Source organism: Myodes glareolus, chromosome 3, assembly GCF_982192425.1.
Source record: "Myodes glareolus chromosome 3, mMyoGla1.1, whole genome shotgun sequence".
NCBI lineage: Eukaryota > Metazoa > Chordata > Mammalia > Rodentia > Cricetidae > Myodes > Myodes glareolus.
In genome coordinates, this window is record NC_142028.1 from 600,038 (window position 1) to 614,486 (window position 14,449).

The 14,449-nt window shown below is 36.3% G+C and overlaps 1 pseudogene; it reads left to right on the forward strand.

The window, feature by feature from the left end:
• The first annotated feature begins 4,754 nt into the window (after window positions 1-4,754).
• LOC125399504 (olfactory receptor 4C15-like) lies at window positions 4,755-12,224 on the forward strand (annotated as a pseudogene).
• The last annotated feature ends 2,225 nt before the right edge of the window (window positions 12,225-14,449 follow it).

Here is a 14,449-nt window from a genome sequence, read left to right on the forward strand (position 1 = left end):
GGGAGAGAGAAGGGAGAAGAGGAGGATTGGGGAGAACTTGGGGGAATGGAATGGTTGAGATGGGGGAAGGGTGGATATGGGAGCAGAGAAGTAGATATCTTAATTAAGGGAGCCATTTTAGGGTTGGCAGGAGTCTTGACTCTAAAGGTGTTCGCAGGTCCAAAAAGATGTCCCCAGCTTTTTCCTTGGGCAGCCGAGGAGAAGGTGCCTTAACTGGCCTTGTCCCACAGCCACATTGTTGAATATCTTGCATATCACCATAGAACCTTCATCTGGCAATGGATGGAGATAGAGACAGAGACCCACAGTGGAGCACTGGACTGAGCTCCCTAGGTCCAGTTGAAAGACAGAAGGAGGGAGAAGACGAGCAAGGAAGACAGGACCATGAGGGGTTGGTCCACCAACTGAGGCAGTGTGCCTGTTCTAGTGGCCAGTTCACCAAGGCCAGCTGGACTGGGACTGAAGGAGCATGTGATCAAACCAGACTCTCTGAATGTGATGGACAATGAGGGCTGACTGAGAAGTCAAGGACAATGGCACTGGGTTTTGATTCTACTGCATGGGCTGTCTTGTGGGAGCCTAGTCTTTTTGGATGTTCATCTTCCTAGACCTGGATGGAGGGGGAGGACCTTGGACTTCCCACGGGGCCAGGAACCCTTACTGCTCTTAGGACTGGAGAGGGAAGGGGATGAGAAAGGAAGAGTGGGAGGGAGATGGGAGGTGGGGAGGAGGTGGAAATTTTTAACAAAGAAATAAATAAGTAAGAGCAATTGACAAAAAATAAAAAGAAAGAAAATTAAAAAAGAAAAATAAAATAAAATATGCTATCTTTCATCAGAGTTTCGGGAATCCACAGTGTCTCCTTAATTTTCTTTTTGGTTCATATGACAAATGTCCATACGATATGTGCTAAGTAGAAAATGGACTTTGTTCTGGAATAAAAGTGACAAATTTATGCATCTATTTTAACCTTGCAGCATAATGTTTTGGAAGTTTGCCATGCCATTACATTGTTGGTGACTTGTTCTGACTTAGTAGCAAGAGGTATCCTACTCTATAGTCGTTCCCATGAAGGTATTCTTTATTTGTATTACCAGATTATGACTGTCATGAACAATATTTCTGTGAAAATTTCTGTGCAATTCATGTACATACATACTTTTAGTTGTCTTGTATATGAATCTAGAACTATAATCATAAATAAGAATGCAATTATGCTATTTTCAAGAATGTGGCTAGAGCTCATTATAATTATAATAAGCACCTCCTGTTTAAGGGACTCTCACTTTCATAATTTCAATTTTTTCTACTTCTTCTGGATTAGGGTGTTCAAGTCCTCCTGTTGTAAGTTCGCTGGGTTCTGGTGTTTTCATGTTGCTTTTCAGATTGTTGGAGGAATTCTTGCTTTGGCGCCTGCCCATCTCTTCCTTCAAATGCTCTCCGATGGATCCTTTGGTACAGGATCAGGTCCCCTTGTTGGCCAGGTATCTCTCAGACAAAAGGCCTAACTTGCTGTAGGCAGGCTATTGAAACAAAGGAACTCCTGCCCGGTTGCACTCACCACCTGGTACCAGTGCCCAAACAGGCTGAGCTGGGGGATCTTAAGGCCCCAAAGAAGGGAGGAAGAAGGGAGGGGGAGCCTGGGCACAAGCAGGTTTGGGATAGGAAGAGAGAGGCAGTAGCAGGGGAGAGAAGCCCCTACAGACTGACCCGGAAGTTTAGGGGGTTGAGGAATGTCTGTGCTCCCATTCCCGGGCTACTGCTGTGGGTCAGAAACACACTCACCCCTCTGAAGGATCTTCTGGTACAGGCTCAGGTCCTCTTGCTGGTCAGGAATCTTGCAGACAAAAGATCTGGGGACCTTGGACTTCCCACAGGGTAGGGAACCCTGACTGCTCTCTGGACTGGAAAGGGAGGGGGAGGGGTAATGGAGGGAGGGAGAAAGAAATGGGAGGAGGGGAAGAGGTAAAAATTTTCAATAATAATAATAATAATTATAAAAACCTGAAAAATTTATAATAAGCAAAATTAACCAGACATAGAAAGAAGAATGTTACATTTTTTACATTTTCTCTCTAATGTAACCTATTTATCCATCTATCTGTGTATTAACCTATTTATATATAATTTATCTATTTATTTAATTTATCAATGAATTACTTGGACTAGAAGAAGAATTATGAAAAAGAAGACTCTAGAAGTAGCTAACTAGAGGTATAGAAGGAAGAAAATAAAAATATCACACACTGTCATCATATACTAACTATAAATTTATCTGTGTATAGACACAAACATGCATTTGTATATCTGTGTATGTGTGAAATACACAAAAAGTAGAGAGACGACAGAGGGGCTAGAGAAATGATAATGGAGGAATTATTATTGCAGAGACAAAATAAAATCTACAATTGAATACATACATAGATGTGTACATGTGTGAATGTTCTGGTGAAAATCATTAATTTTATTTATATTTTTATTTATTTATTTGAGTGTTGGTGTAGGGTGAAATCAGGCCATAACAGGAGATGGAAGATCAGTGTCAACTTGAAGGAGCAGATTCTCTTTGATTACTTGGGTTCTCAAAATCACAGTTCTTCAGACTTGAGAGCACATGTCATCAAACAAGCTCTGAAGCCCAATATTTTATATATTAGCTAAAAATCTTTCTTATATTAATTAATTAACTTTACATCCTGCCGCATTCTTCCTTCCTCCACTCATCCCAGGTATTTCTTCCTTCCTCTCTGTTGCGACCTCTGAAACTGATCCTCCTCCCTCCCTTTTCAGGAAAGGGAAAAGCTTTCTTTGGACATCTACTATTGCTAGGAGCATTAGCTAGGGTAGAGTAGAGTCCTGGGAGATTCCCTTGCACTCTATATTTACCTGACCTAAAAGTCCCCTCACTTTTCAGTAGTATCTTTCAGTACTCTCCCCTTCTGTGCCCCTAACTTGATCAATTATGTTTTCATTCCCACCTGCATGCAGTCCACTCACAAAATCTCTCTTCTATTTCCCCTTTTCAGGGAGATCCAAACATCCCCCCTGTTTGAATCCTGTTAGTTACATGGTCTCTCATGGTCTCTGGATTGTAGCAAGATTATTGTGTATTGCACAGATAATATCCACTTATGAGTGAATACATATGGTGTTTGTCGTTCTGGGTCAGGGTTACCTCATTCAGGATTATTCTTTTTTTTTCTAGTTCAATCCATTTACCTTCAAATTTCATCATGTCATTGTCTTTAACAGCTGATTAATATACCAATGTATAAATGTATCACATTTTCTTCATTCATTCCTCATTTGAGGGACATCTAGGTTGTTTGCATGTTCTTGTTATTATAAATAAAGATACTATAAACATAGTTGACCACATTTTCTAGCATTATTATGAGCATTCTTTGTGTATATGGCTAAGTGTGATATTGCTAGGTTTTGTCATCGATTGAGTCCTAGTTTTCTGAGAAACTGTCATAAAATCTTTTTTGTTGTTTTTGTTGTTTTGTTTGTTTGTTTGTTTTTTCGAGACAGGGTTGCTCTGTACCTTTGGAGCCTGTCTTGGAACTAGCTCTTGTAGATCAGGCTGGCCTCAAACTCACAGAAATCTGCCTGTGTTTGCCTCCCAAGTGCTGGGATTAAAGGTATACACCACAACTGCCCAACTGCCATAAAATCTTAACTGGAAAAAAATTATTTGGTGTTACATCCACGGCTGTCACACCAGTGTAGCAGAAATGCTGACCGGACGGACTGTTGCCGTAGGATTGGGGATTATGCTCCACGGAGCTGTCACCCCAGGCTGTCCCTTGGCAATCAGTTGTGGTCATGATGCCACCCGAGTCGCCATTTGCACTGACTCGAACTTGCTGCCCTTGACACTGATATGGCTGTCTTTTCTTTGTTTTTCTGTTCTGTGTGATTCTTGTATCTTGCCAACAGATCAGACTATTCCAAAAAAGTTGCTGATATGAACAAGACTGCTGAGGACATTTTTGAGCTCTACCATTATTATAGCCTTGAAGGAAGTAGCCAGTTCTGGGAATTGGGGGTCATCATTAGGACAATTCCTTGGTGATAAAGGAGTTGCTCTTATCAGGAGAAACCATGGAGAGTCAGGTAGGGAGGAGAGTTGAGGTCAGTGGTGTGGGACGAGTTTCAACATGTCCTTGAGCAATACCCGCAACTGACATTTAGAATAGACTATGGACACATAAATTTGCTGTTCTTGTTAAATAGAAACGTTGATTCCTTTTGTTTTATTTGCTGATGTATGCCTTTGCCAAGTTTCTGAATTGTAATGGTATAAAAGCTTTTGCCTGGCTGAAATAAAATTACAGCAGCAGCATATTCACTCAGAGTGTGTCTGACTGTCACTCCTGTGCCGATTCCTGATTTCTCCTGCAGCCTTCACCCTTGTTCTCCCACGGTCTGAGTGGCTCCCCTGAGACAGTCCGTGGCAATTTGGTTTTTTTTTAAATGAATTCTGACTTCATAAGGTATTTTTCTAATTCGTGAGAAAACAAAGGTGGCATTGTTAACACCAACTTCACACTTATCATCTGTCTTTCAATAATGCTCTGAATTGTATACAATCCTCTCTTACAATGAATTTAATATCTGCAGGGTCTAAGTAATTAATATTTAACTCTTCATATGTTTAATGTTTTTATTCTGTATTAGAATAATAGCTTTATTCCATTTGTTATCTGTTTATAGTATGCATAAGCACATTAACTTGCCAGGGTGTACAAATGAAGGTTATTGACAACTTTTGGAATTACACATCTCCTTCCACTATGTGGGTCCGAAAAAATGCTGAGATCATTAAACTTGGTACCTGGTTCCTTTACCTATTGAGACATTCCACTGTCCTCAGGTCTCATCTTTACACTCTGTGCATTTTTGTATGTGAGTCCACTGTTACTGTGGACTTTATCAATGACTTCCTTTTCTTGCTGGGAAGCCTTTACACAAAAGTTTGTTTCTGAGCTATTTCAGAACTGAATTATTTTTTAAATATCACAGGCTTTACATGTCACAACCAATTATTTCTGATGTATAGAAGACAATTATTTGATAAGTTTTTTCAGTGGTGATTATCTGGGTGTTAATCTTGTTAACATAATCATATAAGGTATTCCAGTTAAGCAGTTTTGCTTGATTTGTTATTATCTTCCTCACATATGTGATTGTTTTCAGAGTTCTCTGCTTTTTATAACCCCCATAGTATTGTTAGCAATGTTTGTATTCATTAACATATACCATAACCAATTGCTTTAATTCTAGACATGCTAACTTGTTTGCATCTGCATAAATTTCCTATTTCAATCATTCTAGAAGTTTTCTCTGAATTTATTTCTCATTATTTATTATCCAATAAATGTAATTAGAAACATCATATTTTGGGGCTGGAGAGATGGCTCAGTGCTTAAGAGCATTGCCTACTCTTCCAAAGGTCCTGAATTCAATTCCCAGCAACCACATGGTGTCTCACAACCATCTGTAATGAGGTCTGGTGCCCTCTTCTGGTCTGCAGACACACACACACAGACAGAATATTGTATACATAATAAATAAATAAATATTAAAAAAGAAAACATCATATTTTATATCAGTGATATATCAAGAAAAAATATTAAAATATGTAATGACCTTAAATGGAGTACTACAGAAATATCTTGCAGCAAGAGATTGGGAAGATTACACGGTGTTGATTTACATCACAATTTAGTATTCACTAGTGAAAAGAATAGAACATTCACAAACACAAGGAATGACTCTTACAGACTTATATAATAATGCAATAGATTATACTTGTATGGTATGATTCTTACAGACTCTCTTAGAATAAAACAAACAACTCAGACTTATGAGAAATATTCTCATAATCTATTTTATAATAATATGATAGACTCCAACCTGTATAATTTGTGCTAGTCTTAGTCTGAAATGTATAAGAACATGTAAAACAGCTTATCTTGTGAATGAAATTTGTGATTAAATTTAGAATATATCAATGCCTAAAAGAAACAAAGATGGCTTCTTATAGAACACTAACATCTGCTTCTTAACTTAGATGTTGGTTACATAAAAATGCTCAATGCATTAACCAATAAGCAGTATTTATGCACACTATTTTATGACTTTAATGTTTGCAATAGCGTTTAAAATTTGAAGGTGTCTATCACTTTCAATTGTGTTGCTGTGATAAGACACTATGACCAAAAGCAATCTTGGAAAGAAAGGTTTTATTTACATCTTACAGCACAGAACCTATCATTGAGGGAACCAATCAAAAAGTGCAGACAGAAACTGAAGCAGAAACCACTGAGAGGTGCTGCTTACTGCCTTGTTTTCCATTGCCTAAATACAACACATGGCCAACTCGTTGGGGATGGCACCTCTCTGAGTGAGCAGAGTGCTCTCACATCAATCACTAATCAAGAGAATGTTTATTACACATGCTTGCATGGCAATATGCTGGAGATAATTTCTCAACTGAGACTCTCTCTCTCCAGGTGGCCAGTTTAGGACAAATTTTTAAAAATAATCAGAACAGTAGCATTTTATTCATTTTTGTAGGTGCTATAACAAAATGTAACACAATTAATAAAAACCCAGAGACAGATATTGGGGTTCAACATAAAAAACAGAAAAGCAAAGCAGCTAGCCACTGGCTCTTACCTCACCCTAGGTCTGAAAATGGTAATTCTGCTTCCAGGAATCCTCAGAATGAGACTGACTGAGAGATGTCTCCTCCTGCCTTATCTTCTTCTCTAGTGCTGGGATTTAAGGTGTGTACAAATTTACTGCCAAGTTTCTTAGGCAAACTACTGTGTTTACTGGTATTAAAGTTGTTTGTCACAACTTTCTAATCTCTGTGGTTGAACTGAGAGTACATTTTACTATCTGATCTTCAGGAAAGTTTTATTTGTTAAAATATAAATGAAATATCACTACAATAAAAATTTATTTTTAACTCTTTTAATAGCATGCTATGTAAAACTTTTATGATGGCTATTTTATGGCTACATATATACATACACACTAATATTATATCTATATGTATAAACATATATATACAAACAATTTATACCAATGTTCATATATATGCATCTATATTACATATAGTTGTATATGTACACATGCACACATACATATTTATGCACTTTCTTGCAATAGATTTTAAGATGTACAATTATGTCTGATCATGTATGTAGCAATCAATAAAACTGATTTATGCTTAGTTTTTTGTACTTACTCTTAAGTTTGTACTCAGATATTTTAACTATGATTATAAATATTCAAAAAAATAAATATTCAATACGTTCATGTATATGCATATATACATTCACATATAAAATTAGATTTTACTGAAATATTTTGTTTGTGTACACAGAAGATACAGATACATTTGGTTCTGTGACTGCCTATGAAATGAATCCATGAATTCTGGAGTTTGAATATTTACCTAGGAGATTCATACATGCTTCTTCAGTTTGTAAGACAGCTGTGCTTACCAATGAACTAATTTCATCTACCATTGTAATGAAATGTTAACATGAGTAAAATTTTGACATTAACAAATTTGTTCCTCTAGATCATTCTTCAAAATTAGCAAGTTGATTTCTTACCAGTATATTTTGCAATAGATTCATATAATTTCAAACCATGTATTTTCTTAATTTTTTTTTACTGAAATGAAGTGACACTGTATAAATGTCCAAAAAGTAAGACTCGGACTGTCAATCTTAACCAGTGAATTATTTCTTTTCTTTAGTTATATGGTTTTCTACAATTGTCCTATGTAGGTGGCAAATTCACTCTCTTCTGATTCTCTATCATTTACTTATTTGCTTTAAAGGAAGATGCATCATTTACATATAGACAAGGAAATAGAATCTGGTACCGTTATAGGGAGAGGGAGCCTATTGTATGGATACCCAAACACTTACTTCTTATTTATCAAAAAATGTCTCACTTGAGGCTGTTGATCCTCAAGAGAAGTCCAGTGTCTCTTAAAATCCCTAGTTATGATTCCTTTGTTTCTTTAAACTTATGATCTGCAGTTAAGCTTTTGTATAAATGGCAGTATTAGCCTCTGTCACTATTGATAAGAAGGTTGAGTTCTGAGTTGTGGCTTTTTGTATACTCTTTCATTTAGTTGTCATGACAACAGCATACTTTTTCTGAAGTTTAAGACACATTTTAAAATGATGAAATGAAAGTGAAATTTCAACTATTTCAACAGATATGTCATGTATAATACTACATAATTCCCAGAGTCCTATATGATTTATTAGGAATAGATTCATTCTTCTGAAGTTCTAGTTTACTTCATATTTTGAAATAAAATTTTTAATGTAGAGTAGAGTTAAAGTACATCATAAATTACATTTTACCTGTTCTTTTGCTGATAGAAAAGGCAGTTCTGTAATCAGTTAGTGTATCCTGTGCATCTGAGCTTCAGTTCATATAGAAGGAGGGCATAAGTAATAAATTATTGTCTTTGTTTATAATTAGAATATAAACTCAAAATGTCTTTCAATGTCTCACTCTAAAATCTCATTAGAGTTTAACAATTTGAGGACAAATTATTTTTATTCTATAACCAAATTAGAAATGTTCTTGCCCAATATTTAAAGTGTGAGTTTTTCAAGTGTTTGATAAATTTCTTCTATATCATTTCTATGAAATAATCAAATATAACCCTCAAAATATTTCTAATGTTCTATTGGTAATAAAATAAATCAAGACAATTTCAAATAACAATGCACCAAAAGGTTTGTGTTAATAGTATAATCTTGTATGAAACATTTTAATTTTTCACTATTGCAGATTTACATGCACATTTTCCTTCCACTGTCTATTTGAGAATCATAAAAAACTAGAGCTTTTTCTCTGAGTTCTTACTCCTAGGGTCTTTGACAGAATTAAAGGTTCAGAAAATATTATTTGTTATATTTTTGTTTTTCTACTTTGCAATGGTTGGGGGTGATATGATGATTTTGAATACCATAATATGTGGCCCTGCACTGCTGGGTTCCCCTATATACTTCTTCTTGACGTTCCTGTCCCTCCTGGATGCATGCACTTCCTCTGTTATCACACCAAAAATAGCTCTAGATTTTCATTATGAGGGTAAAAACATTATCTTTGATGGCTGTATCATGCATGTCTTTGCTGTCCTCTTCTTTACTGGAGTGGAAGTGATTATCTTGACATCCACATCCTATGAGTGCTATGTATCCATTTGCAAGTTCTTGCACTACTCTTCTGTTGACTGTGGTTTTCTGTTCTGCCCTGTTTCTGTCCTCTCATCAGGTGCCACAGCCGTTTAGCTTCAAAGAAGTCACACAGAGGTCTATATTAGTTATAAACTGATTGTACCATTAGCTCAGGCTTCATATTAACTCTTATAACTTGTATTTGTCATTATTCTAGTATATGTTAGCCACATGCCTGGGTACCATTTTCTGCAGGGCAGGTCACATCTTACTTCCTCTATGTCTGGGCAGCACTGTGGAGGAATGGGCTTTTTCCTTCCCAGAATTCTCCAGTTCTTCTTGATCCACCTCTACTTTCTGTCTGGTTGTCCTGCCTATACATCCTGCCTGGCTATTGGACAATCAGTGTTTATTTAAAATATAATTGACAGAATATAGACAATTACCCCACACCATTTCTTGTTCTTGTTCTTCTTGTTCTTGTTCTTCTTGCTCTTCTTGTTCTTGTTCTTCTTCTTCTTGTTCTTCTTGTTCTTGTTCTTCTTCTTCTTCTTCTTCTTCTTCTTCTTCTTCTTCTTCTTCTTCTTCTTCTTCTTCTTCTTCTTCATCTTGTTGTTGTTGTTGTTGTTCTTCTTCTTCTTGTTGTTCTTCTTGTTCTTCTTGTTCTTGTTCTTGTTGTTGTTGTTGTTGTTGTTGTTCTTCTTCTTCTTCTTCTTCTTCTTCTTCTTCTTCTTCTTCTTCTTCTTCTTCTTCTTCTTCTTCTTCTTCTTCTTTTAGAAGACGCATAGTTAGTGCATTTCTTCCGGGATACTTCCTGCTGGTTGGGAGTGCTGATAATCTTTTGGGGATAGAAAGAAAATTTATAATTATGATCAAGTCCTGATTGGAGTATCTTTTGAGTCTTGAGCATCTCAGGCAGCAGTCTTAAATCTGTTCTGGATGTAGAATTCAGTCATCCAGGCTATCTGTTCTTACTGGAGATTTCTCAGGTGGTCTTCCTTGATCAAATCTGATTTTTTTGAACTCAGAATGAATTCACAGTCTCTAATTTTCTGTGGAAACAAAAGAAAAATCTGTTCTCCAAAGTAACATACCTTTTGACTTCAATTTTGAAATCAAGATATTTTCAAAATACCTATCTTGGATTAATTCAGCAGCATTTATAAGCAAATATCTTTTAGCAGCTGTTGCTCCTTCTTTAGCATTGAAACAATTCAAAGAGAGCATAATAACATACAGTATCCAGATTCTCTGTGTATTTTCCATCTTTATGTGGCTTTACTTTATCCTCTATTTCTTTTATTTTTACTTTTGCTTTTTGTGACATGTACTCTGTATATCTTTGGCTGTCCTGGAACTCCCTCTGTAGACCAGGGTGTCTTTGAACTCATAGAGATTCACTTGCCTCTGCCTCCTATGTGCCAGGATTAAAGGTGTGTGTCACCACACCTTGAATCCACAGAGGTCTGTTTAACTCTGTCTCCCAAGTGTTGGTATTAAAGGTGTGTGCCAACACACTCAACTACTCTCTTTCTTTTTTACTTTAAGGACTTTAACCTTTAGCCAGCATATATTTTTAACACACTGTAAACCATTTAGAAGTTTTCTTCCTCTTTGAATCTCTCTTTACTGTATATCTCTCTTTTTTCTGACTACATGAGTCTTTAATTTGCTAAGCAATATGGAGAGGATTAAAGCTGTGGCTTTGATGGCTGGATCAGCCCATTCCTTAGCTTTCTGAAATTTCAGGCTTATGGTGGAGGTACCTACTGTAGCCATGTTTATTGCCACAACTCAAGGGTGTTTCCAGGTCCCTGACAGCAAGCAAGCTGCAGCAGTTTGCTCACAAACCACAGGAAAATACTCTGTAGCAGGACCTCCTGCCAGATAGAGTCAGAGTTGTGCTGGCAGGATGGCCCAGAAAGCCAGCATTTTAAAATAACACAGCTTTTTTCTTGCTATGGCAGAAAATCAAAAAGCATGCAATCAACTTTTATCAACACCATTTAAGTGTTTTCGTGGCAGGACCTCTCAAAAGAGCTGCAAGGTTTTGCAGCTAAAGCTGAGTAAGGAAGCCTCTTTTAAATGAGAGTGCTTGCCTCTAGCTACCAGAATATTTCCGAGAATATTCCGAGAATTGCTACTATCAAGGAGCCATGTTTTACTTTATTATTTTCTGTCTAGAATTACTTCCCAAGCTCTCTCAGATTTTATGTGGACACAGTTGTCCACATGGGTGCCATTTGTTTTCTGGGTTTCTGTCCCACCTTATTCCTGTCATCCTACAAGGTCCCACAGTTATTTAGCCCCAAAGAAATCACATAGAAGTCTATATTAGTTATAAACTGATTGGCCCATTAGCTCAGGCTTCATATTAATTCTTATATTTGCCATTATTCTAGTATATGTTAGCCACATGCCTGGGTACATTCTGCAGGGCAGGTCACATCTTCCTTTCTCTATGTTTTGGTAGGACTGTGGAGGATGGGCTTTTTCCTTCTGAGAATTTTCCTATTCTCATTGATTCACATGTACTTTCTGTCTGGCTGTCCTGCCTATAATTCATGCCTGGCTATTGGCCAATCAGTGTTTATTTAAAATATAATTGACAGAATATAGGCAATTGTCCCACACCACTTTTCCATCTTGAACAGGAGGATTTGTGAAATTCTGGTGAGAGTGGTGTGGACAGGGGGATTCTTACATTCCATCATTCAATTTTTTTTCATTTTGCAACTCCCCTTTGGTGGTTCCAAAATCATTGACACTTCCTATGTGACTTGTTTCCACCAATGAAGATGCCTACACTAGCACTCATATTTTTGTCATTTTGTTGTTTGCAAGCAGTGGACCTTTCTGCATTATTATTTTCTTGTTGTTTGATTCAATGGTGTCATCTTGTTCTCTCTGAGAGTCCACAGCTCTGGTGGGAGACACAAAGTTCTCTCCACCTGTGGATCCCACGTTACTGTTGTGGTTTCGTTCTTTACATAATAATAAATTCAAGGCTGATAACTGTCTTCTCTGAAAAACAAAACATGTATTTATTGGCCACCATCATTCCATATTTGATAAATCCTATAACTTTCATGAATAATAAAATGAAAAATTCCAACTGGAAAATGTTAAAGAGAAAAATAGTAGTTTATGGAATATCTTAAATATTGAATTCTTACACACACTCTGGCAAGAAAAATGCACTTGACAGATGTCTCAGTTGGTAAGAGGATTTCCTGTATAAATTTTTGGAACAGAATTCAGATTACCAAACATGACAAATTCCAGTCATGTCATCACAACTTAAACATAATGTTGGTGAAGTAGAGCCACACAGTTCAAGAGGCTAACTGAATAGATATTTTAAAAAATAATCTGGAGGTTTATGTAGAGAATGCTTGTCATTCACACTATGCTTCATAAAACCTTCACTGAAAAAAGATATTCATTAAAATATGTGAAACTATTCCTTGCAAGATGTAGTCTCTGTGAAGAATTTTGACACATCAGAGCCCACAGAGACAATACAGCTCAACTATCAACCAAACCTTGTTATCCTTTGACTTTATTTAAATTGAATCTATTAAAGGCTATTAAAGAATCCACGTTATTTATTGACATTGTTTATAGATAAAATGTGATTAGCTTACAAGACCTATGGTTGAGTTTCATCTGGGTCATGCACCTATCTCATTAAAATCATATAAGACACCAGATTCTCTGTAAAATACCCATGCACCTACAATGCTGATATTGTGAGCCTACTTTTCTCTTTCTATATAAGAGTAATATTTTCCAATGAAGACAGGTTTCAACAGACACTTTAGCATTTCAGTTTTTGTGGATGTTAATATTCTTCCCTGTAAATAGATTTATTTTACATTCCAGTCACAATTTGCCCTTCTTTCTCTGCTTCCAGTCTCTACCCATCCAGCCCTATTCCAAAAACTTTAATTCACTCTACTCATATCTATTTAGGAGGGTTCATTGAGGAATGCTTAGACCTCTCTGAGTAGGGGAAACTGATTTTAATACTCTTAATGATATACATAAAGCTGAAAATGATTACATTCAAGCAATATCAATAGAGATCATCTGATATTATTGCCTTTAAATTTTTAATGTTTGATAGTTTCTTACATTTACATAATAATTTTAATCAGTTTTACACACTATTATTCCCTTTCTTTTCCCTACCCTTCTCACTCAAATCTTTCTTCCCCCAAAATCACCCTCTTGTTCTTCTACCTCTCACATCATTTTTGTCTATGACTCACTGAGATTAATCGGAGTTTCTTGCCAGAGTTTGTGCAAGAAGTCATTTACAGGAACCATTTATGAGTGAGTGATTATAACCATGAAGAAAGTGACATACCCCACCAGCTGCTATTTCCTGTCAATAGTTCCTTATAGAAGAGAAGGTTCCACATAATGAATTAGTTAGAGGCTCAAGCTTGTGCATATCTTGTGAGTATTTAAAAAGCTTGTACAAAATTATTTTCGATATATAAATTATAAAAAATGTACATCTTACAGTTAAAAAAAGATAAAAGGCATTTTATTGAGGTTTATGTTGGGGTGCTAGCCCCCTTAAGCCTCTTAGGATTCGGAAGGACTCTTGTAGCAGGAAAAAACTGGTGAAAGATAACTTAGGGTAAACAAATTAAGTCCATAAGTCTTTTTATCATTTCCCATTTATTATTTCTATGCTCTCTCTAATGCTCTCATGATGTTCCCCTTTAATTGTTCCTCCTCGATGTTCCTCTTTTAATATTCCTTGCTGTTTTTTTTCCATTCCACAATGTTTACAGTATATATACTCACACAGACATAACTAACAGTTCTCTGGTAAATAACAATATTACCAAGCATGCATTTCTTAGGGCTAACAGATGGATAAAGTAGGTGTAAGTTATCTTACTACTGCCTGAGAGGGATCATGACTGAAACTCCTCTGTAGATAATAGGAGAATCAGTACGGGGATTTAAATTGGTACAGAATTAGAAGAATAAGAAAAAAGAGAGTTTGTGTGTTGACTACATTTGTGTGGTTAGTTAGAGTTTGTAACTCTAACTAGCTAAATTAAAGGAAATGAAAACTCTTAGCCCTAGATATAACACCTAATGTGCTAGATCAAAGGGGAAACTAAGGTAGTGTAAAATCCAGAGCATGGCATTTCTAGCTTCCCAAAAAGAGGCTTTGTTTCTGTTGATGCCTGAGT